The sequence below is a fragment of the Oryctolagus cuniculus genome, chromosome 9 (assembly GCF_051225735.1).
Source record: "Oryctolagus cuniculus isolate XC-2025 breed Fujian yellow rabbit chromosome 9, ASM5122573v1, whole genome shotgun sequence".
Taxonomy (NCBI): Eukaryota; Metazoa; Chordata; class Mammalia; order Lagomorpha; family Leporidae; genus Oryctolagus; species Oryctolagus cuniculus.
The window spans coordinates 80,891,306-80,918,932 of NC_142875.1; the positions used below are offsets into that span (position 1 = coordinate 80,891,306).

Here is a 27,627-nt window from a genome sequence, read left to right on the forward strand (position 1 = left end):
CTCTCTCTCACTAACTCTGCCTAAAAAAAAAAAAAAAGAAAGAAGGAAAGAAGGAAAGAGAGGAAGAGAGGAAGAGAGAAAGAAAGAAAGAAAGAAAGAAAGAAAGAAAAAGAAAGAAAGAAAGAAAGAAAGAAAGAAAGAAAGAAAGAAAGAAAGAAAGAAAGAAAGAAAGAAAGAAAGAAAGAAAGAAAGAAAGAAAAGAAAGAAAGGATGTCTGCTAATGAAACAAACTTGCGGTCCCTTTAAGGGAAGAATCCACCAAAAAGAGACTGGCAAGCTCAGCTGTAAGTGCTTCTGTTCTTCCCCCAGACCCTCATAGGACGCCTGAATTCTCTGGCACATCCTCCTCTGAACTGGGGGAAGCGTTTTCTTTTTCTCTAAATATATTCTTTTGCAAAAAGCAACAGTTTACGTTTCTAAGGGGAAAAACTAACCATCAGAACTTAATGCTTCTAAAGGATTTAAACAAGGTTTTGTTTCCCTGGAAACCAGGTCCTTTCTTATGGTTGCATACATTTCTCCTAGGAGATCACCAGCACCTGACTCTCATGTCAGTGAAGACCACCTTAACATTCAAAACGGGGTGATGTTTTGAAGGGCATCTCAGCTGTTTAAAGAACTCACATACTGCACAGCGCTCTGAGTGTCTGGTCTTAGCTTCGATTACAGAAGAGAATGTGTGTTTGCGTGTGTGTGTGTGCACGGAGATGGAAAAGAAAATCTGGGATTTATTAAAAGCTAAGGTTTTAATGAGTTCTGCAGTCATTGAAAGGTTGCTGGAGCTGGCAGAGCAGTTATCACTCCGGGCTGATGTTCCTGCATTTGGATTAGGGGAGCATTAATAGTAGAATAGCTAATCTTTTGTGGCCAGTGCTGCTTGCCTGTGTTGATAAGTGTGATTAACAACTTTAAAAGTCAAATACATTAGCAAATGCCTTCTAGCTGCCAGGAATGCTCATGGCCACCCACGCTTCATAGCAAAATCAGAAACACAACAAGATCAGGAGCCTAGGATTCCTAGACCTTTTAGATAAGCATGCCTCCAAGTTTGTTTTTTAAGTTAGTTTCAATCAACCCATGGAGAACTATTGTTAGAAAGCAGTTAAATATAAAAAAATAAAATACAATGAAGAATGTGCTTTTTTGTTTGCCAAGTTGTAAAAGGATGATATTTGTTATGATTTTCAGAATCTTAAGTCTGCCTTTTTCTGAAATTTCAAACTGAACTCGGAAAGAGATCCTAGAATTTTAGAAATTCCATTGCACAATCCAGTTTTTGATGGTAACTCTGAGCAAAAGTCAGAACTCTAGGCTGCACAGGAATTGAGTAAGGCGATAGTAAGTGAAGAAATCTTTAAACAGTGGAAGAAATCCAGCTTCGAAAGCCAGCAGCCTGCCTTGCCACGTGATCAGAGCTTTTGTTCTAGCCAAACTGCAGCTCCATTGTCCATGCCCATTAGCATCTTCATTAAAGGAGGCCCTGTGCTAAGTGTTATAGGAGGAAGTTTGGACTTCTCTCCCAGGGTGAAAGCTCCCACCACTGAAAATTGGGTCAAAGGTCAGGAGGTAATAGGGGGTGAAAAGACAGGTGGAACACAGCATTAGGGTGGACCCCCAAGGGCAGAAATGCCAGTTTCCAGGAGGCAAATGTGTTCTTGCAGCCTTGCCCTGAACACAGTGCATTGAAGCAGGTTCGCCCCTGCAGGTAGTCTATGCTTGCTGCCTCACTGTTGACTTTCCCAGCTCTACTGCTGACCACTAGATCTTCAAACGCTTTCCCTGCCCCGAGAGAGCCAGAGTGGGCTCCATTTCTTGGCAATAGAAGCCAAGAGCCAGCTTTCTGGAGCACAGCATTTGTAGGAAGATGCTGATATGACAGAGGGGTTGTTTTCCGCTGTGTTTTTTCATTACTTACATCCTGCTGAGCCGCCACCGTAAACATGGTTATTCTTGTACCGCGATTTGTTTCCTCTGTTTTCCAGTATGACTCCCCAACCAAGGCATGGGTGACTTCTGGCTGACAAGATTTCTCCCCCATTTCTTTTCCTCCCCTTTAGGTAACGTAAGCCAGAAGTATGTAATTTTTGAAATTTTACAGATATTGAAATAGAAAGCCCATATATACAGTGGAACATCCAAAGAGAGAAAGCTGTATGGCCGTTTTCAAATTGCACCTGCTGTGGAATGAAGTTCTTAGCATTTGAATCCCCTGTAGAGCTGTTGTTAGCCCTACAGCTCATTTTCAGAACCCTTACGCTGCAGATACGCTGTCTGACTTTTCTTATGGAATCTTTTTGTATTTCTTTTTACAGTTTACTTATTTTATTTGAGAGAGACCAACAGACAGAAGTCTCCCATCTGCTTGTTCACTCCCTAGATCCCCGCAACAGCAAGGGTTGGGCCAGTCTGAAGCCAGGAGCCAGAAGCAGGGAGTTCAAATCAGGTCTCTCACATGGGTAGCAGGGAACTAACTCCTTCGCCCATCACCTGGTACTGCCCAGGGTGTATATCAGCAGGAAGCTGTAACTGAAAGTAGAGTCAGCACTCTAGTTCAGGCACTCTGATATTGGATATGGGCATCTTTACCCACTATGCCAAACATCTGTTCCTGGAATCTTTTCAGATAAAGTAAGTTCAAAAACTCGGGTCAGTAATCCAAATAGGCAAGCATTCTACCTTGGTTTGCTTCAGAATAAGGACAGATGAGAGATAAGGGATAGATTGCCTTGATGTAGAAATGTCATACTCACAGAACTTTCTATTCCTTTATACAACACTTACAGCAAAGTGAAAACTTGGCATTTTATAAGGAAAAGTAACAATTTTTCCCCAGAAAAACAAAGAGGATTTAGTAATAGCCTACAGTTTATGATAACTCTTCATAGTTGTTTGGGAATGTAAATGCTGGCAATGGCAGCCTGGAGTGTTTGTTTTCAGAGCATACCATAAACATGGTTTTGTTTGGTTCTCAACACTGCCTGGAATGCTGGCTACTGAAAGTGTGTTGGAGGTATACCCGGTATCCTAAGAATCACAAGTTGCAACTTGAAAATGGCTTCCGTGACCCTGGCGATTGGAAAGTCCCAAACCCACTTTCTGCACATCTGCACCTGCCTGTCCTGCCAGCAGAGCCCCTGCAGACCAAAATCTGCAACCACTCGATTATCCTGAGTGCAGGTGTGCCCAAGCAGCACAGGACCCCTATCTGCAAGTTAGGCATTTCCCTTGCGTAAAAAAGAGCAGCAATTCAACAATAAAATGTGTCATTTACATTTTCTGCTTAAAGTGGGGTAGAAAAAAGGCAGGTGTACCCTGAACACTTGTGTGCATGCCAGAGGGCTCAACTGTCCCTTCTGGAAGTAAGAAGTAGATTCTACTCGATTTGTGTTCACATTTATGAGTTTGTGTGTTTGGTCATCCGTGCACCTATTCTGTCATACACCCAGGATGAAAAACTACTGGGAAGGAGAAAAAGGGGCAGGTCTGTCAGCTTCAGGTAGACAAGAGACCCTTCCAAAAAGTCACAGGTGTGCTTCTGACACTATTCAGGAGCAATGCTTCTTTCTTGTTCCCCACACCCCACCCCATACTACAGTAATCAACTGGGTTCCACTTAGCCAAGCTAGTCACTTTATTTGTTAATTTGAAGATCTCCAAGACATATTATCAATTGGAAAAATATGAATAGTACATACAATATGAGTCTTCTTTGGTGAAAAAGAATTATGGTTATGTAACAAATATATATACATATATATATACAGAAACATTTCAAAAAGCTCATAGAATTGAAAAATAAGCTTATTTTGCTGCAATTTTTTTGAAAATCATGCAGTTTTTTCCAAATGCATATTTTCCAAGAGCTTTTTGACAACTCTCTCATAAAATAAATTTTTAATTCCATTTTCATTAGATTTTTAAATTATTATTATTTGAGAGATAACAATAGAAAAAGATACAAACAAAGCTCTCATCTGCTGGTTCACTCCCCAAATGCCTGAAGCAGCCAGGTCTGGGACAGAGCCATAGCCTGGAGTCAGAAATGCAATCCAGGTCTCCCACATGGGTGGCAGGAGCTCAATTACTTGGGCCATTGCCACTGCCTCCCAAGGTCTTGGTTAATAGGAAGGTGGAAGAGCTGGAACTTGGACTCTTAGATAAGTGATGTGGGTGTCCTAACCAGTGTCTTAACTACAAGGCCACATGCCTACCATTCCATGAGCTTTTTGCAGTACCCTTGGGCGTGTATGTATAGGCATATTTATGTGTATTTCACATACATATAATATGTATATAGGTGACACACATGCATACACAAAACACGTTCAGAATTACATATGGAACAGGCATTTGGCACAGCAGTCAAGTTGCCACTTGGGACACCTACATCTCATATTGGAGTGCTTTCTGTGAGTCCCAGCTCCTCTGCCTCTGGCCCAGCTCACTGCCAATGCGCAGTGGCTCAAGTACTTGGGCTGCTGGAGACCCAGACTGAGTTCCAGACTCCTGGTTTCAGGATAGCCTGGCTGTTTCGGGCATCTGGGGACTGAACCAGCAGATGCAAGATCTCTTTCCATGTGTCTCTCTGCCTTTCAAACAAAGTGAAAATAGTGTTTTTATTTTGAAAAATAAGTATACATCACAAACTGTTAATAGTGACTACCTTGGAAGCAAAGTGAAATTAGGAGTTCAGAATAAAAATGGACTTTCAATTTTTTTTTTCTAAAGATTTACTCATTTGAAATTCAGAATTACAGAGAAAGAAAGCCAGTGGCAGAGAGAGAGAGAGAGAGAGACAGAGAGAACGCGTCCATCGCTGGTTCACTCGCCTAATGGCCACAAGTGGTCAGGTGGAAGCCAGGAGCCAGGAGCTTCTTCCGAGTCTTCCACGTGGGTGTAGGGTCTCAAGTACTTGGGCCATCTTCTGCTGCTTTCCCAGGCACATTAGCAGGGAAATGGATTGGAAGCGGAGTACCTGGGACTCCCAGGTGCCGTCACAGCAGGCAGAGGTTAACTTTCTACATCACAGCACCAGTCTTGGATTTCAATTTTTTTAGCCTGTACTTCTGCACTGTGAATTTTTTTTTTTTTTTTTGACAGGCAGAGTGGACAGTGAGAGAGACAGACAGAGAGAAAGGTCTTCCTTTGCCGTTTGTTCACCCTCCAATGGCCACCGCTGCCGGCGCGCTGCGGCTGGTGCACCGCGCTGATCCGATGGCAGGAGCCAGGTACTTATCCTGGTCTCCCGTGGGGTGCAGGGCCCAAGCACTTGGGCCATCCTCCACTGCACTCCCTGGCCACAGCAGAGAGCTGGCCTGGAAGAGGGGCAACCGGGACAGAATCCGGCGCCCCGTCTGGGACTAGAACCCGGTGTTCCGGTGCCACTAGGTGGAGGATTAGCCTATTGAGCCGCGGCACCGGCCGTGAATTTTTTTTTTGGTGTAATTAAAATATTTTCTGAAAATGTTAAAGAATATTTTATTTTGTTATATGTAATACTTTTTAATGTGATATTTTAGGTTTGTTTATTTTTTTACATTTTTATTTAATAATGCATTTTTACATAGATACAGCTTTAGGAATATAGTGGTTCTTTCTCCCATACCCCTCCCCAACTCCCGTCCCACCTCCTTCTCCCTCTCCCATCTCCTTCTTCATTATGGTTCATTTTTAGTATGACTTTATATACAGAGGACCAACTCCATGCTAATCATAGACTTCAACAATTTGCACCCACCCCCCACCACACACAACATGTAGAGTACAGTTGGGGAAAGAATTTGCAGTCGATTCTTATATTACAATTCAATAGGGACGGAGGTCCTACATGGGGAGCAAGTACACAGTGACGACTGTTGTTCCTTTAACAATTAACTCTTTTTTTATGATATCAGTGATCATCCGAGGCTCTTGCCATGGGCTACCAAGGCTATAGAAGCCTTTTGTGAGCCGGCGCCGCGGCTCACTATGCTAATCCTCCGCCTTGCGGTGCCGGCACACCGGGTTCTAGTCCCGGTCGGGGCGCCGGATTCTGTCCCGGTTGCCCCTCTTCCAGGCCAGCTCTCTGCTGTGGCCAGGGAGTGCAGTGGAGGATGGCCCAAGTGCTTGGGCCCTGCACCCCATGGGAGACCAGGATAAGTACCTGGCTCCTGCCATTGGATCAGCGCGGTGCGCCGACCGCAGCGGCCATTGGAGGGTGAACCAATGGCAAAAGGAAGACCTTTCTCTCTGTCTCTCTCTCTCTCTCACTGTCCACTCTGCCTGTCCAAAAAAAAAAAAAAAGAAGCCTTTTGTGACCATTATGTAACACTTTTTACAACATTTTTAAGAAAAATATTTCCAAGATTATTTTATTATTTATTAAAATATGTTAGATATTCTTTGACTTCACCTTGTGAAGATAACAAAATAATTTAGTAAAGGTGGCGGATCCTTGGAGCCGGCACTGTGGCATAATAGGTTAAGTCTCTGCCTGTGGTGCCAGCATCCCATATGGACTGCTCCACTTCCAATCCAGTTCCCTGATAATAGCCCGGGAAAGCTGCTGGAGATGGCTCAAATGCTTGGGTGCCAGTACTCAGATTGAAGACCCAGAAGAAGCTCCTGGCTCCAGGCTTTGGATAGACCAAGCTTCAGCCATTGCAGTCATTTGGAGAGTGAACCAGCGGATGGAATACCTTCTATCTGTCTCCCTTTCTGTGTCTATAACTCTGCCTCTCAAATAAATAAATATTTTCTAGAAAAGTGGAAGGATCCATACTACAGGGTAAGAACTATATTTTCATATTTATAGTTCTATTCATGGCATTAATACAAATAATGTGACATACATGTCTGGTGGGATTTTTGCTTCTAATTTGTTTTACCAAAACTTTGGTGGATGTCTTAGTATCCAAGATCTAAACCAGACACAACCAATAGAAGCAGCTTTGTTCTGGGCTCTTTGGCCAAGCAAACTTTGGAATTTTTGCTGGTTTTCTTAAATGTCTTTTGGGTTCTATGCCTCATGATGTACCTGTCTAAAATGGGCAAGTAGACCATGCACAACCCTGAGGTTCTTTTTGGTAGTGAATGGTAGCCAGATAAGGCAAAAGAGAATCAGCTACTCTCTCACAAATCATACAACCAAGTCAGATTGGTAACCAAACATAGGACCAAATCCTGTCTGTTATTCTGATATACAGACATTTGTTAAAAAGCAAACACACCCCCTACCAGGAGGAGGAATTTTTTTTCTGCCAAGGGCCATTAGGATATTTATTTATAACACTGTTCACATGCCATACAAAAAACTCAAATTAAAAATTAGTCTTCTATAGATTCGTTGCTTTGGCAGGGCCATCCTAAATGATTTCACAGGCCTTAAACAGCCCACAGGCCAGGCGTAACCCACCCCTGCTACATACACACACACACACCAGTTCATATAAACACGCAGGCTTGAAGAAGGCACAGCTCTTCCCTTTCCTTTTAAATGCTTCAATCACAGCCTTACTTAAAAGGTTCACCTGGGGCTTGAGGCAAGCTTCCAAAGGCAGATTCTGTTGCCTTTGTAGCAGTATCAGGCAAGCAGAGCCCTCCAGAGCTCATCACTGGATACAGGATCATGGAGGGATTTAGACTAAAGCGTTATCACCAGAGAGAGAGGTAAAAGCTTTATAGGATTTTTACACTGAAATACGTTTAGCCAGCCTGTATTTGGGGGATATCTTAATTCTACCAAGCACAGTAGTCAACCCATCAAAACCCATTTCTGACCCTCAGAATGCTGGCTGGAGGCTGTTGATGAAGCGGTGATGATACCAGTTCTGAAGTAGGTGCACCCTCTTTAGAATGCCAGCTATGTCATCTCGCAGACATTGAATGCTTGATTCGATGCTTCGCGATACCTGGGTTAGAGTTTACCCTAAGTAATGCTCCACGATGTTTGTACCATAGCTGCTCAAATATTTTAAAATAAAATATAGGGGCAGTTCAGAGTGCCTGGGTTTCATGCTCATTTCCTGCCTCCAGCTTTCAGCTAATGCAGATCCTGGGAAGCAGCAGGGGCAGCTCAGGTCATGCCTCTGTCATCTACAGGCATCCTCCCACTAGAAGCAGCCCTACACTCTTCATGCCTTTCACTGTGCTCTTATCCCGTTTTAGATTACATAGACCGAGCATCCAAAATCTGAAATGCTCCAAACTCTGAAACTTTTGAGTACTGACGGGGCACCACAAGTAGAAAATCCTACACCAGGAAACTTTATCTGATGCTCAAAACTATTAAAGATATTGTATAAGAATACCTTCAGGTTCTGTGTGCAAGGTATAGGAGACTTAATTTTGTGTTTGAGCTTTTGTCCCATGTCCAAGGTTCCCATTATGTTTTTGTGCATATTTGCAAATTCAAAACATGTGAAATCCAAACAAAAGTCTTCTGGTCGTAAGCATTTCAGGTAAGGGACATTGAATCTGAAATTGCAGGTGCTCTTATAAACTGGCTACTCCAGAGAAGGCCAGCAACATGCACCCTCTGAGTTGGCCTGTATAGAAGGCCGAGTGAAAAGTGTTGATTACATTACATCTTCACAGTTGGCAGATTCTGTCCTTAAAATGGGTATGAACCTTTGTAGGGGAAGAAATCACACAGCTGAAGCCATTATGAAAGTAGATTAGCTGTGTCACCTATTAAGTCAAGCTGATTGTCAGTGAAGTGCAACTCAGGATACGAGCAAGCACCCAAGCCCATCTCATCTGCACTTCGTCAGCCCAGAGGACTGGAGCTGCCTGTAACACAGCCCCCATGGAGTAGAGTCTCACTGCATTGGGAAAACTCACTGCCTATTAGCCACAGAAAGCAAGGACTTACAATGCTATGTTGTTTCATAAAAGGAGTTTTTACAAAGATCTGCTTTCCTACACAAGCTCGTGGTCAGCATGATGACTTTCTCATGGAGGGAAGTGGTAGAGAGGTTGAGGGTGAGGGTGAGTGTAGAAGCTGGATCAGGTCAGGGATCCCTGAAAAAAAAAATCTCTCTTCTCACTTCTCGGTGACCCAAAAGTCCTGTCTCCCTGAAAATCGTGACATTCCGGGAGACTGGAAGGAAACGCAGGGAGTCTCAACCTTGAGGTGCCTGATTTTCCAATTTTCAAGCTCAGCTGCTCACAGGAACCTCTAACCCTCCTTTCAAGTGAGTTACACAACTCTTGTTCATGTGTAACTCACTTATAGATAATTGCAGGAGTCTATTGAGTGAGAATGTGGAAGAAGAAGGAAGGAATCAAACATTTACTATCCAAGCCCCTCCAACCTATCCTTGCCACATACTTTTTCTCCGTATAGCGTCCAGATAGACAAAATCGCAATTACTGTAGGCTCAGCGTGCACTTTATATTCTGCACGTTCTTCTCGGAATCCTTTTATCTTTAGTGCCCCTTATCATAGGCTGCAGTATTTAGTTTGATGCCATCCTTTGCCAGATTAAATATTTATACTGATTTAATATTCTCTCCGTTGTTGAACAATACAAATGTTGAATAATGACAACAAAGTACTTTATCATCTTCATTTAAGCTTGCAATCACCTCTGAGGTCTCCAGAGCTTACTCTTTGCCTTTCATGTTCAAGGACATCACTGAGAAATTAAACAGACTCAAATCCAGATCTTCTGATTCAGTATTCAAATCATTAGCTGTAGTTTAATAACACTCCTCTATGCTATTTGCACTACATGTGTGGCCCCTACTATCAGGAAAGAAGAGACGGAGTGTGAAGCCAAAGCCAGACCAGGTTTATTCAGAAGAACAAAGCCTGGGAGGGGATCACTCCCAGGTGAGCCACAGCAGAGAGTTAATAGCGAACACCTAGCAAAGAGAGAGCCGCTTCCCTCACAGACAGGCAGTTTATATAGTACAAAGTGGTGAGAAGGGGCTTGGGAGTCCGAGCTAAAGCTGTGCTGCAGAGATAGAGGGAGAGCCTGGGCTAGTTCTAAAGGTCCTGTGAGATTACAGTGTGAGCTCAGAGGGGTTTGGGCTGAGGCTGAGGCTGAGGCTAGATTCTGGGGCCAAGCTGCTGAGCTGGGGGCAGAGAGTTTAGGAGGGGTGGGGAGAGCTCAGGCTGATGGCTGGACTCCTCAGATAGTGCTGTGTCCAGCAGTCCAAGCAGGGCAAGGCTGGTCAAGGCAGGGTGGGGTTGTATTAGCAGAGCAGAGAAATGGGGGCCTGCTTGCTGTATGTAGGTGAGAGGTCAATATGGATCTAAGGCTTTTTGTCTTTAGCTGATAAGGTTAGATTACTGTTGACTGTGCAGAATATGCTGGTCTAAAATGCAATGTTTGTCCTCCGATTTATAGAAGAAGGTGGTTATACTGTCCCCTGTTCAGTTCCACTTGGTAGCAATCCACGTGGCAATGACAATTGTCTCTCGTCTAAAACTTGAAATGCATCCTGTACATTCTCTTGATGCTCCTAGTTAATTTGTGGCATAAATACCAGCAAACCCTGTCACTGTGGGTGCAACACCATCTGAATGTGAATGATGACCTCAGTTTTAGGACAGAAAATTACATGCACACCAGTTTTGTAATGTCCTGTTTGGGCATTTTCTCCTTGGAATTGGTTTGCGCAATTTTAACATGTTGCAAATTATTCAGTGATGGCTGTGAGTGTGTCTGTGTGTATACTTTGGGCATGGGCATCTTCTTTTGAGTCTTTTTAGGCATGAAGTAACCTAACCAGCCTTCCTGTGAAGTTTCAGGCTAACTTCATGTGGAATTTGTTATATAACGTGCTTGCCACGAGCGGTGCAGGGACCTGAGAGAAGGAGCACCCTCCTGGTTTGTGACAGACTGGCAGTGTTTCCCTCTGGTATGTGCCAGAGCAGCAGAGCCAGTTTTAAAAGAGAGGATTTATAGGAAATCCAGCTGTGAGTTTTCATTTTTTCTCTTAGAGCTGGAGGCGGGGCCAAAACCAACCTCAAACCAGGCACACATTGATCAGGCTAGAATGATGTGGGCCAGTCTCAGAGACTACAGCCGCGCACAGAGGAAATATTAGCTGGCAAAGATAACGAAGAGGAAACACAGGGACAGATGCACCATCTGTCAGTTTCTGAGGAGCAGTGTTCACGAAAGCAGAAAATGAAATGAAGAAGAGAGTGGTTTTGCTTCAAAGGGACAGCACAGCCTAAGGACATTTCTCAACAAAGTAAGTTTGTGTTCATAGACAGAGAGGTTGTGATGGTGGGCAAGACTGCAGTTACTTCCTAGTTGGCTCGTGAGTTTGGTTATTGATAAAGTTTTTCTTCGTGGTGGATTTGATGTTTGGAAGGGCGTTCTTTTACCATGAACTTGATTTAAAACTCAAAAGCAGTGCTTGTCATTTTGATCGTTCACTTTAGAAACATTTGTAAGATTTATTTTACTGTTGTTTAATCTCAGAGAGCATTGTTTAATGTCAGACTATAGATAGATGGAAGAGCTTCTTTCGTCGCTTTTCTTTTTTCCTTTCTTTTTCGCCTTTTTTGTTTTGAACTATGAACACAATTATCTGTATGTTTCCTCCAAAGCCATTTAGTGAGAGAGGGGCCCACCTTTCAGATTTAAGCAGCAAATACTATCCATTAGGATGCTTACTTCCACAAGATAGGTTATTTAAATAGTCAGGAATATGACCTTACTTCCTAAGGACTTTTCAGATAAAGGTAGCGATGCAGACACAGGTTTTACAGAAAACTGTTTCTGACTCTTCTCCAGTTTATCTTTCTCAAAAACACCATTACCTTTTCTAGAGCATAAGCTACCCTATGAAACTATCCTCCTATTTTTGGTTAGTGCATTTGCCAACCTATTCATTTCCCAGCAAAGCTGCACTTGTACTGCCTGTAGCCTTATGTTACATCTGTGTGGTTTGCCAGCCATGTCAAATGTCGTATGTTTTATTAGGATTTGTCTAATGCCAAGGAGCTAAAGGAGTAATTAAGATGATAAGATTCTACAAGGAACAGCAGAAAAGTTTTGAGGGGGTTCACAGGAGCCCTTTTGTTGGGAAAAGGCAAATAGTTTGTGATTTACGTAGGCAAATTGGGACATATTTTGCAACGGTCTTAGCAGCCTGTCTAGTCCAAATCAGAAGTGGAAGCTCTGGCTGTAAACTCGCAAAAGCAGAAACCACTCAGTGTTATGGCCCAATATGGATGTCGGAGCTCTGTAGCATGTGTGGGAAAATGGCCACAGTCCAACGTCTGGAATCGTTTATCTTCCGGTAGAGGCTACAAGACAACTGTGCTATGCATTTTGCAGAAATCCTTGCTGATTGATTTCATTTACATAGAGCGGGTGGCAGCGACTGATGGTGGGGACAGTTACAAGTGTGTGTGTGTGTGTGTGTGTGTGTGTTGGGGTGGGGAGTGGATATGGATCTAGTTCTGCTTTTCCTCAGATCCTGGACTCATTAGCAATCATAGCACCTTTGAATGAGAGTGTGCCATTCCTGACAACCATATGGTTTCGACAGGGTGCTTTCCACGCGTTTCATAATAAATGCCACATTTATGTCAGTTCTACTGGGGAAATCAGAAACTGAAAGTTGAAAGTCTAGTCCTACTGTCTTTTTCAGTAGCTTATCCTGTTTCCCACAGTCTAGATTTGAGAACTGAGAGGAGGAAAATGATCAACCTGTAGAGTTCTCTGTACGCTCCATGCAGTCTATGCATTTAGATATGCATGTGTGTGATATTCTTTGTGACATACTGACACGTACTATTGTTGATGTCTAGGTTCGTATCTCTGTGCCAGAAACTCATATCTGCCAGCCAGCGTGTTCTGCATGAGCTAAAATCACATGTGCCGACATATGCTGACATGTGACAGGATAGCATCCAGACCTGTTTTTCTAATGTGTGAAAGAATATTTGCCGACTTCTGACAGTGCTTGTGTCAGACCTGATGGAGACATTTTAAATTCATTCCAAGGACTTGGTTCACAGTCTCACGATCCTTGGGTTTCAGCCACACCCTTATACTGCCTCAGTTTGTGAACTTGAGAAAGATAGCTTGCCCTTTAATAAATCTATCTCCCTGATAAAAAAAAAAAAAATTAGAGAATCATTCAAGCCATCTCTGACTCTCAGAGGCAGTACAAATGACACTAAGATACTTATAAGGTGCTTTTCACTGTTAACTTTTAGTACCTCAACAAGTTATGAAATTGGAACTTCTACGGGACCCTGAGAAAAGCTGAAAAGCTCTGAGCCATTACAAAGAAAGTTCTATAATCTTACATAATAGTACTATGGTTTATAGTGGACTAATCCTGAAGATATTTGCACTGATCCCTTCATAGGGACTTATTCTTGGATTTTCCCATCACAGTTCTCGGCATTGTGAAACATTTAGTTATTTCCTTAAACAGGTGAAAGTTTTATAAATAGGGTTAAAATTGGCGCAACATTGCTTTGATTTAGTATGGTTGAATATATGTCATTTTTAAGCCCACTGTAAATAAAATGGATAATAATGTGAACAAAAGTATCCAATATTTTCTTCCATTTTGTATGTGGGTGTACATATCATGTAAAAATAAATGTATGCTTATCTTCACATAAATCTATATTTCAAAAATATTTCAGTGAGAGTGACAGCATGTAAAATACAAAAGATGGGAGCCATAGTGTGTTTTCATTTTAAAGCACTCTAATTTTAAATGTTATCATTACCTGTTATCAGTGCAAAGGATTTCGGAAGTCAAACCTGCTGCCAACACCATTGGACTGTACACAGAACTGTGGGTACCTACAGCAGACACAGGCGGCCTTGTGATGCATGGCAGCCCTGGGAGCCACCCCCTTTAATGATGAGACCTTAGGCCGGTCACCTAACCCTACGAATCTGTTCTGTGCAATATGGAGATAAGAATCTATTTCATGCCACATGTGGTTAATATGTGGTGTTCTGTTCTTCCCTTTCTTAATAAATCCCAACCATCATTCAAAGGCTTCTCTTAACTCTTTCTGATCTCCTGAAAGGTATGCTTCCTGTGAGCCCGCAGAGCCCACCTCTCCAGGAAGGACTGACCAGCTCTCATGTTTCTGTTACTCTTCCCTGGCCTACCAGGTGACCCTGGTATACCACATGTCTCACATCTCCGTACTCTGCTCATTTTGGTGCAAGGGCTCTCTTCAGTTCTTCCCATATTCCATTTCAACTTTGTCCTCATCCTCCAAAGTTGTCATACACATCACTGGTCTTGGAAGCCTCTCCCAACTCTTATCTTCCCACAGAATTAGAGCCTTCTTTATTCATGATTGCTTCAGTGTAAACTTCTGATCAAGTCCTTATTCTAGTTTCCTCATTTTCACACCTTTCTCCCTTCCTAGGCTCCTCAAAGACAGAGAAGAGCCCTGTGTCTTTGATTCTCTGGTGCCTATCATGGTTTCTTATAACTGCTTGGTGCTAGGTAATGTGTATTGAATGAATAAGAAAGTCTTTCCATATGACTTCTTCACAGTATACACCATGACACCTCTTTTGCAATAGAATCCAGGTACTGATGTGTGTGTCTGGAATAAGTTAACCATCATAAAATGACACACAGACCATTTTTAGCTGAGAACCTGAGATTCCACCAACATAATGCCTATAAGTAACCACCAGTAGATGAACTCAACTGTTAACTCCCTAGTTCCACTTGAGTCCTACTGATCACACCCATGTCATAAAAAATTAAAACTGTCTGTTTGGGAGAGCTTTCATAGATCTGTGGTCAGGTTTGTTTGTTTTTGATTTTTTTTTTTTTCAAAAGAAAATCTAACCAAATTTTTGTTGTAGTTTTGACAGTTTTTATTAAAGTCTTCTGAATCAGTAATTCCCCATCTTGGAAATTATCATAAGGAAATGGTTAAAAAAAAAAAAAGTAGACAAAGCTTTCTGAAAAAAAAATGTTTAGCATGTCACCATTCATGAATAATATAAAAAAAATGGCAAATGTGTTAAATGACCAGCATTATCTTTATAATTAAAGTTCTTAATAATCCAAAAATTACTTGATCAATTATATGCTAATTATATTGACCCAAGGGTTACCTTTTGTAGAGACTTCATCTAGAACCAAGGTTATACACAAAGCAATCAAGTTTAGTGATTTCCTATCAAGCTTCTAATTTTACTACTGTCCCTTTTTTAAATTTAGAAAATGTTGAATATAAGGTAAGCCTTGAGCAAAAGTTTGAAAACTCTTTGACAGAAAAATAATCTTGGTATCAGGAGGGACCTAGAAGGAATGCCTTATATGCCTTATCCATTTTCATTCAAAAATGAGACTGCCACTGAGAGATGGAAATTCTTTTTTTTTTTTTTTTTTTTACAGGCAGAGTGGACAGTGAGAGAGAGAGACAGAGAGAAAGGTCTTCCTTTGCCATTGGTTCACCCTCCAATGGCCACCGCTGCCGGCGTGCTGCGGCTGGTGCACCGCGCTGATCCGATGGCAGGAGCCAGGTGCTTCTCCTGGTCTCCCATGGGGTACAGGGCCCAAGCACTTGGGCCATCCTCCACTGCACTCCTGGGCCACAGCAGAGAGCTGGCCTGGAAGAGGGGCAACCGGGACAGAATCCGGTGCCCCGACAGGGACTAGAACCTGGTGTGCCGGCGCCACTGGGCGGAGGATTAGCCTATTGAGCCGCGGCGCCGGCCGAGAGATGGAAATTCTAACAGTTTAACTTTTCTCTTGAACCAAGATTAAAAACAGTTAAAAAGGGAAAATTCGAGTCTACTTGTTAAATGACTATGAGGAAAACTATGTAAATTATGGAAGCTTTTTATAATCTCTCATTTAATCCTTTTCTACATGGAATAACTGGCAGAGGTAAAGCCATTTTATCATAATAGGTTCTGCATGTTATATCAGGATAGACCACAAGAATACTGGAAATAATCCCCTACCAAATCAGGGAGTCAGCCGAACTCCATGCTCCGCTCTGGTGGCCAGTGCCATGGAGACATGTGAGGGCATCTCATGCTCACAGAAAATAGAATTTACAGATAAGTTTATTTTGCTACCAAAAAAGAAAGGTTTGAAATCCATTTATACAAGGGGTCTTGAAAAATTCATACAAAATGTGTATTATAAAAAGCTGTGCATGTATTTCAAAGTTTTTGCAGCAAAACAGTCTTTTCTGTTTTTGAAAGGCAGAGAAACAGAGACACAGAGATCTTCCTATTACTGATTCACTCCCAAAAAGCCCACAACAGCTGGGCTGAGCCAGGCCAGAGGCAGGAGCCAGGAGTCCCATCAGACTTCTCACACATGGATGGGAGAGTTCCAAGTACTTGACCCATCACCTGCTGCCTTCTAGGGTGCACATTAGCAGGAACCTGGATTGGAAGTGGAGCTGGACTTTAACCCAGGCACTCCAGTATATGATGGGGGATCCCAAGTAGCATATTAAGCACTTTGCCAAATACATGCCCCTAAATTTATTTTTAATTCCATTTCCCATGGACTTTTTGAGGTACCTTCAAACTATTTATCATCTATATCTCTGCATTCAATAAAAGAGGTTTTCTGTTTTCATTGCTTAGGATAGTACTTAAAATACACACACCCCCACCACCATCACCACTAACAACACCATTCCCTGAAGCTCTCAGGAGAGAGGCCAGAGCAAAGGATTGCTGGTGGGCGGGCACATTTCCTGGATCCAGCTGCCCATCTGGTCCTTAAAATGCAAATGAGCCTGTGTTTTCTATTTTTTTTTTTTTTTAAGATTCATTTATGTATTTTAAAGGTAGAGTGACCTGGTGGCTAGGATGGGTGGGATCTTCTATCTACTGGTTCACTCAACAAATAACTGCATCTATCAGGGTTTCCCACATGGGTGCTTCTTCTGTCTTCTCTGGTGTGTAAGCCAGAAGCTGGGTTGGAAGCAAAGCAGCTGGCCCTCTGATTTGGGGTGCCACCATTGCAAGCAGCAGTTCCCCCACTGTGCCACAATGCCAGCCCCACATGCTTTCTTTAAAAACATGTCTAGATGGTTGGTTTCAGATGTGTGTCAGGTGTGCTGCAGAGTAGGAGTGCGTGCAGCAGGTCCTCTGTTTCAAAGCGTTCTCTATTTAAATGGTGAAAGAATGCCATGTTCAGAAATGAATATAGGCCAGCGCCGCGGGTCACTAGGCTAATCCTCCGCCTTGCGGCGCCGGCACACTGGGTTCTAGTCCCAGTCGGGGCGCCGGATTCTGTCCCGGTCGCCCCTCTTCCAGGCCAGCTCTCTGCTGTGGCCAGGGAGTGCAGTGGATCAGCGTGGTGCGCCGGCAGCAGCGCGCCGGCCGCAGCGACCATTGGAGGGTGAACCAATGGCAAAGGAAGACCTTTCTCTCTGTCTCTCTCTCTCACTGTCCACTCTGCCTGTCAAAAATAAATAAATAAATAAATAAATGAATATAAACACATCAATAAAGATACAGATAAGCCCCAAATGGGCTACAGCTAAGCATTGTCGATCCTCCAGCCAGGCAGAAGGGCCACGAGTGCTGTCAACAAACCTGTAGAGAGGAGCACAAGGGAGGTGTGCAGTTACCCCTCAACCCCTGCAGAGGGGGGCCTCCGGGGAGGCCTCTTTATTCTGCACTCAGCACGGGGCAAGAGGACCCTGTCCAAATTTGTTGCTCATGGGCCTAGAATTCATATTCACTCTACTGCCTCAATAAAGATCGTGCTATAAAAACTCCTGCAATTATTGGTTCTCTGCTCTCCACAAGAAAACAATGATTTAGAACAATCTCCTGAGAACAGTTGTTCTTTCTGCATGTGCTTATTATCCTGCATCCTGGACTGTTTGTATGGGCCCAGCCAATGGCTGGCTGTATACATTTTGGGGAGGCATGCCCAGGAGGAGAAACCCTGCAAACAGATGAGATACAATTTCCTAAATTAACCATAAATTACTCCATGAAAAGAACCCTTACGTAACACTGAGACTGGTGTTCCTTGGGCCTTGCAAGTACTTGAAGAAAACCACAAAATAGTTAAACAACAGCAGTGGGGGCTCAGTTTAAATAAAAATGGTTTATTTTTAGTTAAAGATCAATCTCTGAATTAAGTGACCTCTCTGTGCCAGGCATGACAGCAGAGAGAAAGAAAGTACATGAATCTTTGGAGTCTACTGTTAAATCTGCTTCTTCATGGTGATTTAAGCTATAATTTTATTTTTCTTTTCAGTTCTTCTGGCATCCACTTACTTGGTGTGGGAGTATTCTACAAAGGGCCAGATGCTTATCTCACTACAATTCTCTTGTCTCAAAGTCCACAGCTAGTGACATTGTGTATTTCATTTCAATAGGCATTTGCTGAGCATCCACTATGTGCAAGAACTGTGAAAAAATATTTCTGAGGATGTTATCATCCCATTTTGGGGATAGATGTGGACATGATTCAAAGAAAAATGATTTTTATGCTAAGTTGGGGCTTAAGACTGTGGAGCACATGTTTGGGTTTACTTGGAAGAATGGGAACGCTTCATGGTGATATGAAGCTTCACCTGGAAACATCAGTTGATCTTGGTAGAGTGAAAAGTAGGGAGCAGATGCTCAAGCCCAAAGGTTGTATGTCTAAAATCAAAAGGACTTTAAACTGCTGCGCGTTCAAGAGTGGATGAGTGGGCTCTAGTGTGACTCTGCCTTAGGACATTTGGAAAGGTAGCTGGATTGTAAGCAGACTGGAAAGAGAGATGGATTGGAGCTAGAATTTTGCTTAATAATGACCCAATGCACAAGAGTAGTGATATTGGCCATTTATCACTCTATTGTTCCAATTATACAGTAAGTACTTGATTATTACTGTTGTTAACCTCTTAATTTATAAATTAAACTTCATCATGGGTACATATGTCTAGGAGAAAGGACAATTTATATAGGATTCAGTACTCTCCTTGGTTTCAGGTATCCTGTAGGGATCTTGGGATGTACCCCTCAGATAAGAGGACAATCACACAGCCTGAACAAAAACAGGATAAGTAAGGAAGGCCTCCTGGAGACGAGACTTGGGTGAAGATCTGGAGGGATGAAAGGTTAGCTGAGGTCTGTGAGATTCCAGGACAAGATGGTGCCAAGCTGAGGGCACAGGATGGATTGAGTCTGGTGCTGGTGAGCCTGGGCTGCTCTGTTCAGGGCTGACTGGCCATGTGGGGGAAAGGAGAGAAGGAGCAATTTCAGCCAGTGTCCTGTAGTGCCCGGTGGTTTCAGTTTATACAGAATAAGTCAAAGATTACTTGGGAGTCTTAACCTGAATAAATTAAATTGATATATTTGGTGTTCAAAGAGCCTTTGAGAATGACCTTGATGAACTCATTAAGGGAAGAGATGAAATCAGCCAAGAGTGAGCAAGCAATGTGAGACCAGGGCTGGGAATTGGGAATCAGAACTGAAGTTTAGGAGTGGGGGCTGGGAGGAAGGGGAAAAGCCCTTGTTGGGTTTGAATGTAAGAACAGATGCAGAGTGTGCATGGCCATGGGGTTTTGTGGATCCGTGCAGCAGGCGTACGTTAGCACTCCTGTGTGGGCACCACTGTGCTGGAAACAACATACAGAAGTGGGTGACGCTTGCTGACAGAGGGGAAAGGCAATGTTCACAAATGTATAAAGTTTCCTTTCTCATTTTGATAGAATGGGATGGCACAGTTAACCGTGACAGTAAGTCCATTTGAGATACAAACAAATTTTATTGGATTGATTTCCAAAAGGTCCATTTTAAAAATCTTTTTCCCTCCTTGTCTGTAGAGGTAATTCAATAAACAAACAGTTGTATTCCTCAATAATTAACCCTGCCTAAATCTGTCAGTAGGACTGAGTTTCCCTACCCATGTGCTTTGAGGGTGTCTCATGTAGGATATGGGTGTGTGTTGAATAGGTGACAGGTGTGCTGAACACACTGACCCCTCAGCCTTGGGCTGGCTGAGCAGGCCCTAGCGTAGCCCACACCTTTGTCAGATAACCTTGGGCTTCCAGCAGGCTAGTAGTTTGTCCCAGGGTTTACTGCAAGTACTGTCCAGTGTATCCCGTGTTGTGAAAAAGATTCAGGCAGTGTGTTCTCAGAGATGGCCCACAATATCCTACTCTGGACTCACCATCCCTAGCATGGTGGCCCACCTTCTTTTGAACGTAGTTGTTTCTCAGTATCCACAAGGATTGGATCCAGGACACCAAGTCCCAGGAATGTGCAGGCCCCATCACATAAAATGATGTAGTGATTACATATAATCCCACATACATCCTCCATATACTTTAAATAATCTCTAGATGATTTATTATACCTACCACAATGTAAATGTGATATAAAGAGTTGATCCATATTGCTTAGGGGATAAAGATAAGGACAGATACTTACACGTGTTCATACAGATGCAATCATTTTAAAAACATTTTCTATCCAAGGTCATTTGAATCCTCAGATGTAGAAGCTGCAGATATGAAGGGTCAGCTGTACACCCTATGAGTAACAAGACTTTCCACAGTCCTCCCAAGGCCTCCATCTCCACATATAAGTTATATCCATGTTCCACTATTATTAACTAATATCTCAAATCATAAATGCCAAAGTTCATCAACAGTTCCGTAAATCTCTATTTCAAACAATCTTCTAGGCAGTCTTTAATAAGTTCAGCTGGCTTCTAGCCTGGTCTAAATTGATCTCCGTCCTGCTTGCCTTGTAGATGTGACTGGTGACAGGGGACAGAATCGGAGGAAAGTTCAGCTTTGTTGACCACTGGTTGCTAGTGACTCATGTTTTCTCTTAGTGGTTTCTTTGCAAGAAGCTTTTTAAGTCACTTCTCCATTTTGTAAGTGTTGGTTGGGTTAGCAGTAAGCAGTGTAAGTCTTGTCTCCTCTCAGCTGGGTAGATGGAGGCGGCCCTGCATCCACTGACTGGCAAAACTCAAAGTAGTTGTGTCCAGGAGGCCGCTGCTGCCAGCCCCCTAGGCTGTGCAACTCCCCCCACCAGGGAGGGTGCCTTGGATCAACTCTTGGTATTCAGCACTGGCATGACAATTGATTTATTCGAGTAAAATATTTTAAATAAAAAATTACATTTTTAAAAGATTTATTATTTATTTGGAAGTCAAAGGTACAGAGAGGGAGGGACAGACAGAGAGATCTTCCATCTGCTGGTTCACTCTGCAGAAGGCCACAGCAGCCAGGACTGGGCCAGGCTGAAGCAGGAAGCCAGGATCTTTAGCCAGGAGCTCCCACAAAGGTGCAGGGGCCCAAGCACTTGGGCCATCTTCTGCCGCTTTTCCCAGGCCATTAGCAGGGAGGTGGATCAGAAGTGGAGCAGCCGGCACACAAACCAGTGCCCATAAGAGATGCCAGCATTGCAAGCAGCAGCTTTACCTGCTATGCCACTGCATCGGCCCCACAAATTACATTTCTAGTCTACTCGTTTGAGCACTGTTTAGGAGACAACTGTCCTTGTGTCCTGTAAGTCCCTCCTTAATGATAAAAACAAAAATGAAACTTTCAGTTCTTATGTGCTGTGCATCTGCCAACCATAGGACAGATCACCTCACTTCATCTGCACAGCCAGCCTTTGAGGGGGGATCATTCTCTACATTTTGCAGATGAGAAAACTGAGGCTCAGAGAGGGTTAGTAACTCTTCCAAGGAAGCGTTGCTTGTAAGAAAGAGATTTGAAGCCAAAGATTTTCTGATCTTAACTATTATCTTAATTCTTTTAGGGTCCGAGTTAATTTTCCTTCTTGTGTCTAAAGAACTAAGACCTGAGAAACAACGAATCTTGAGTTCTCAAAATCCTCTTAGGATAATAATGCTGTGGGTGGCGTGTGTCAGCTTCCTGGCTAAGACTGTAGCACCGTCATGGCTGGTTTGTGTCCCTGGCACAAATCTGGTTGCTATGGGATCCTTCACATGGGAAAATATTTGTCATCTCCAGGTGGTTGGAACACCAGACCGGCTGACTGATCTTTCGGTGAATATCAGCAATAGTTTAGTGGGTTATAGGGAAAGAACTGGAAGGAAAACCTAGTCTCTGGAGACTTTGATGAGGTAGGGCTAAAGAAGTTCACATTCCATTTCTACAGCTACACAATTCCAGTTTTAACCAGCTGAGTTACAGAAAGAGTGGCGAGGTCTACAAAGCTGAAGCAGCTTCCCTTCCTGCGGGAGTGTATATTGCATTAGAACAGTGAACGTGTGGACCCAGTGCAGTTACATGACCATCCCCAAAGTGATGCCAGGTTAGTCATTTTAATTGTTGGCCAGTGATTTAAATCATCTCCTCAGCCCAAACTTATTCTCATTGAACATGATTGCATCCAGATAACATCCTCTTCCAGTAAGAAAGGGAGAACAAAGGAAAGAGAATAGAATATGGTTTACTAGAATCTCATAAAATTTCTTGCACAAGAAGTGCAGAAGCATGGGAAAATATGAGTTCTTTTATAAAAACAAGCATTTCCTTGAAGTCCCTGCAAGATTGCAGCTCACATAACATATTGGTATGTGTATGTGTTTATACAAGAGGAGGCTCTACCACCAGAAAAATGTGAATCAGTCTCCACGGTAGCTATGGTCAGCTTTTGAAATGACTAACAGTATATATAATATTCTTTTTAACAATCAATTTATCACTCATTTCTGATTTTTTTAAAACTTCCATTTTTAGTTTCTCCAAAGCAACCTCTATCAGGGATTTGTGAACTGTTTTTCTTTTCATCTTAATTCCTCATTATTTTGAATTTGTCCTATATGCTGCCCAATATCAACAAAGAATACAACATTGAAAAGTTGTCTACAAACAACAAATTGTATCTGCTGCTTATTAAAGCAATTTTATTCCATGCTAGATGCTTTAAAATGTGATGTCTAAGAACAAACCTACTTTCAAACCTAAAACACATGCATTTCCTGTAATCTGATCATATAAGGACTTACATTTACAAAATATGTCAAAGGTATATGTATGCATCTTTGTTTTTATTTTTTTTGACAGGCAAAGTGGACAGTGAGAGAGAGAGAGACAGAGAGAAAGGTCTTCCTTTTGCCGTTGGTTCACCCTCCAATGGCCGCCGCAGCCGGCGCACTGAGGCCGGCGCACCGCGCTGATCCGATGGCAGGAGCCAGGTACTTATCCTGGTCTCCCATGGGGTGCAGGGCCCAAGTACTTGGGCCATCCTCCACTGCACTCCCTGGCCACAGCAGAGGGCTGGCCTGGAAGAGGGGCAACCGGAACAGAATCCGGCGCCCCGACTGGGACTAGAACCCGGTGTGCCGGTGCCACAAGGCGGAGGATTAGCCTAGTAAGCCGGCACCAGCTTGTGTGCATCTTTAATATAAGTGAAAATTCTTTTTAAAAGTGAAAATGTTAATCTCCTTTGTAAACTGAATTTCATAGAATAATATTTCCAACATTAAATATTAACCATCCCTCTGTATTTAAATTAAGGTTTATTTACAGAAATTCATTTAACAGAATTTTAAGGAAATATCTGTTTTTAAAAGGGAAGTATATTTATGGCTCAAACATCATCAAATAAAAGTATGTTTATTAGGCCTGTGTCGTGTTCACGCCCCCATTCCTGTGGCTTCACTGCTGAGTGCAGCCCATTGAATGCAAGTCCAAGTGCAGGCAAGAGCCGGGGTGCCTCTGTGCATTTGTTTCTACTTAGCAAGAATTCTTCCTTTTTCCTTACATAAGTGAAAATAGGCTCTCCCAGTCCTGGCATCATTCTGGCCTACTTGCTAATAAAGAAACTACAATGTGAAAACCTCAGCTTAAAGGATCTTCTTTGCTTCAGCTCTGGAGGGAAAAAATGCATAATCCTATCACTCTCAGTTATCAGTGCCATTTGAAATCCTGACTGCCTTGATAATCACCATGGAGCTGCATAGCACTTAGCTGGTAGATAACTAAATTTAATTAATAGTACCGATGATGGGATAAGCCTCCTCATTTATTTAACTGATCTGTGCACTTTCTCTGTGTGTCCCTCAAGTTCAGCTCTTTCCTTTTCTTCTGGAGTCTTTGTTTTCCTGCTGCAAAGGCTGTGTGGCAGCCAACACAAACACTGCAGCGAGGCAACGTGGAGCAGTGTGGCTTGCTGGGGAAGTGGGAGATTCAGGTTTGCCTCTGACACGGTCTTGGTTGTGTGTGTGCCTTCCTTCCGCTGTGAATTTCTGATTGCTCATCTCCAATCGGTGAGAATAGCAACTGCCTCGGAGCGACACAAGGGTGACCGGGCACTCAGGCAGAATCCACATTTTTCATAATCCACCTTTTTTCATAATCCATATTTTTCATGAAGTTCTTGAAGTACCCTCATAGAGATTTAGTGACTGATTAAACTATGGGTAAATGACCAGGGCAATTATTTAAGCAATTTTTTTTTCTTATTTTTGGTTGCATTTTTTAAAAAGATTTATTTATTTGTTATATTTATTTATTTGAAAGGCAGAGTTACAGAGAGAGAGAAACCTTCCATCCACTGATTCACTCCCCAAATGGCCACAATAGCCAGAGCTGAGCCAGTCTGAAGGCGGGAGCCGGGGGCTTCTTCTGGGTCTCCCATGAGGCCCAACCACTTGAGACATCTGCTGCTTTCCCAGGCACGTGATCAGGGAGCTGGATCGGAAGTGGAGCATATGGAGTGCCGGCGTCACAGGCAGCAGCTGCCACAATGCTAGCTCCCCATTTGGTCGCATTTTTATTTATAATCTCTACTTTCTTTCTAAAGGATTTGGAAACCTGTTGTGGTTTTCTTATCTATTTGTTCCCATTTAGCTATGAATGACAACTAGAATCACAGCCAAAGTTGTTGCTTTGAATTGCAGCATCCCCATCTGTGACCTTAAGTGCCCTATTTAACTTCCTTGAGACTTGGTTTCTTCTACCATAAGACCTTCCTAAAAGTTCCTGTGAGGATTAAGCGAACCATTGTACATCATCCCTGGCACTCAGTATCAATGGTAGCGATATAGATACCTGCTAGCAGAATATTTAAATGGCGAATGAAAGAATTTTAAAAATAATTAAATGGATTTTGTGAGTTCCTGTAAACCTTCCTCATTCAATTTATATGAGAGAGAACATTCACAAAGATGCCTCAAAATATGTGCAACCTTCTAAAAAATCACAAACCTTTAATAAATACCATTAACAAGTATGCATGATGATTAATATATTAAGGAATAATGGAAGCCAAGTTATTAATACATTGTTTTTGCTTCTAAGTAGTGCATTCTCTGGTTAGGAAATACTGCAGTTATAGGGAATCTTTATCTCCAAACTACAAGATGCCTAAAGCCTTCCCATGCTCTAGAATGTTTTTTTTTTTTCTTTTTCCTTTTCAGTAGTAACTAGTGAATTGCCAACAAGTTTCTCCATGCTGCTATGTGCCTGACACTGTCAAATGCTATGGGAGCCACTAAGAAAGAAACAGTCAAGTTCACGGACTCCTGAACTTGATTTCAGAGAAAGCAGTCCAAAGCCATGAGCACCGAGGCCAGACTGCCTGATTTGCAAGCTGAGTGCAGTCTGAGGTCATTTATCCAGACGTTTTAATAATTGTCTTAGAATAACTGACTGCTTTTAAGGCAGCTTTATTCATCTCACTGTAGTCAGAATCCTATCTGTCTTCTCAGTTTTATTAGAAATGGATTATAAAACAAGGAGAGATTAGCAACGCTGTATTTAAGAATCAAATTGAAAAAGAAGACCCAGCAAGGGTTGATGCCAGCGACCAAGATGCAGCAGCAGAGCCTGTGGGTTCTGTGACTGTTTAGCGGGCTAGGTTAGAGACCACAGTATGAAGTCATGTCAGCCCTTTGGCCTGGAGCTGGCCAACCGTGCCTTCCTAGCAGCCAAGAGTGTCAGAACTTAACTTTCCTGCAGCAATTGCTCGGTTTCCTTGGATTCCCTTAGCATGCGTGGGGCCATGGTCTACAACCACGTAGCCAGAACGTCTGTGCAGGGTTTGTCTTCTCTAGAGCCCTCTGACATTGTTCCAAGGTGACCTTGCTTCACAGATTTCAGGTGCTGTTCACAGTAATATCTCAAGAATCATAGAATTCTGTGCCCTTAAAGGACTGTAAAGGAGATCTCTCTTTTTTTTTTTTTTTTTCTGGCAAGAAGACTAAGATCAGGGAGTGCCAAGCTTTGTGGCCAAAGTCACACAGCTACCAAGCCACTGTGTCGAAACATTTCATGACAACCTCTCGACTCTGTGGAGCAGCGATTAGTTCTATTTGTTGTTAAAGAATTTTTTTTTTTTTAATTTTACTTATTTGTGAGACAGAGAGAAAGAGAGAGCGCTACCATCTTCTGGTTCACTCCCCAGATTCCTCTCAACAACTGGAGCTGCATCAGGCCAAAGTCAGAAATCAAGAACTCAGTCTAGGCCTCTCACGTGGGTGGATGGCAGAGACACAACTAAGGCACACATTAGCAGGAAATTAGCTGGAATTGAGCCTCCAGCAGGAATTTGAACATGGACCCTTGGAGATGGGACATAAGCAGCTCAAGAGGCATCCAACTGCCAGGTCAAGGCCTTTGCCTTCTGTAAGCTTTCTTTTTTTCTCTCATTGTGTGAAGATATACACTTCTAAAAATCGAAAAGAAATTTTTATAAGTCTTTTGGTAACGACAATAATTGGACTATGATCAAGTATTTTGTAAAAAATTAAAAGCATTTGGAAAATGACTGTTCTCTATCTAATAATCCATAATGAGCTAATTGTCAGAGCATCCCAAAGAAAAATGCATTTAAAAATCTGAAAATCGTGTCTGTATGTAGTTTTTGACAAGATCAGTTTAGTAACTTTACATCATAACTTATTATAGTAATCATACCTTGTAAATTGTTTGCAAAATTGCAAAATCTTTTTGGAAATTTGAGTATAATAATGCATTGGAATAACACTGGGCTTTTTGTTTTTTGTTTTTGGATGCCTGGATGTTTTTAAGATTATGTCATTGGTTGGGCACATTGAGAAATGAGTGCAGTGCTGCCACTGTACATCCTTTATTTTACTCTGACACGGCATTCGTGCTGAGAGCCGTACGCCTCAATATATTTGGGGTTTGGCTTTCATGCTTATCTCTGAATCCTTGTTCAGCGTGCGCTTAGGCCATGATGGAACGTCAGCACTTTCTCAGAAATCTAAGGTTAGCTTTGAAATCCTGATTTGGACAGTAGCATTTCAGAGTGTTTAGAGTAGGTTGGACTGAAAGGAGGTGAGCTTTAAGATGGTGAATTTCAATGAAGGACTCCTATGGAGCGCCTGCTAGAAACTCCGAACACGGAGGCCAGGACAAAGGTAGGGAGAGCAGGTGCCGAGAACCCTTTTGTAGTTAGGGGACTAACTGAGCCTGCAGAGAATTGTGTTAGAAAAGCGTCCACTTCTCTTTTTAGAGGAATAGCTGTGAACTGGGCATTGTCTGCAAATAAAGGCACCAGTGTGTGACAAGAAAGGCAAACAAGTTCTTTCTTTGTTGGAGGGAGGTTCAAATACAGCCAGGAGATGACCAAATAGGTGTTCTGGTGGACTCCTGCCACACTGTCATAGGGCCAGAGGGAGGGCGGGGTTTGTTTAGGTAATGTGAAAGGATGACAGATTGAGGATCTCTTCTCACTTTCTCACTTCCTGCCT

The 27,627-nt window shown here is 42.6% G+C and overlaps 1 protein-coding gene across 20 annotated transcripts in view; it reads left to right on the plus strand.

The window, feature by feature from the left end:
* Positions 1 to 27,627, plus strand: part of STARD13 (StAR related lipid transfer domain containing 13) — a 585,508-nt gene that overhangs the window by 456,869 nt on the left and 101,012 nt on the right. For 2 of the 20 annotated variants that reach the window (XM_051831810.3, XM_070049035.2), the window contains exon 1: positions 6,606 to 11,187. The exons of the other annotated variants lie outside the window; for them this stretch is intronic. The gene's annotated coding sequence lies outside the window, so the exon portion shown is untranslated. Of the gene's footprint in view, positions 1 to 6,605; positions 11,188 to 27,627 lie in introns of those variants that run through there. 20 annotated transcript variants of the gene reach the window in all.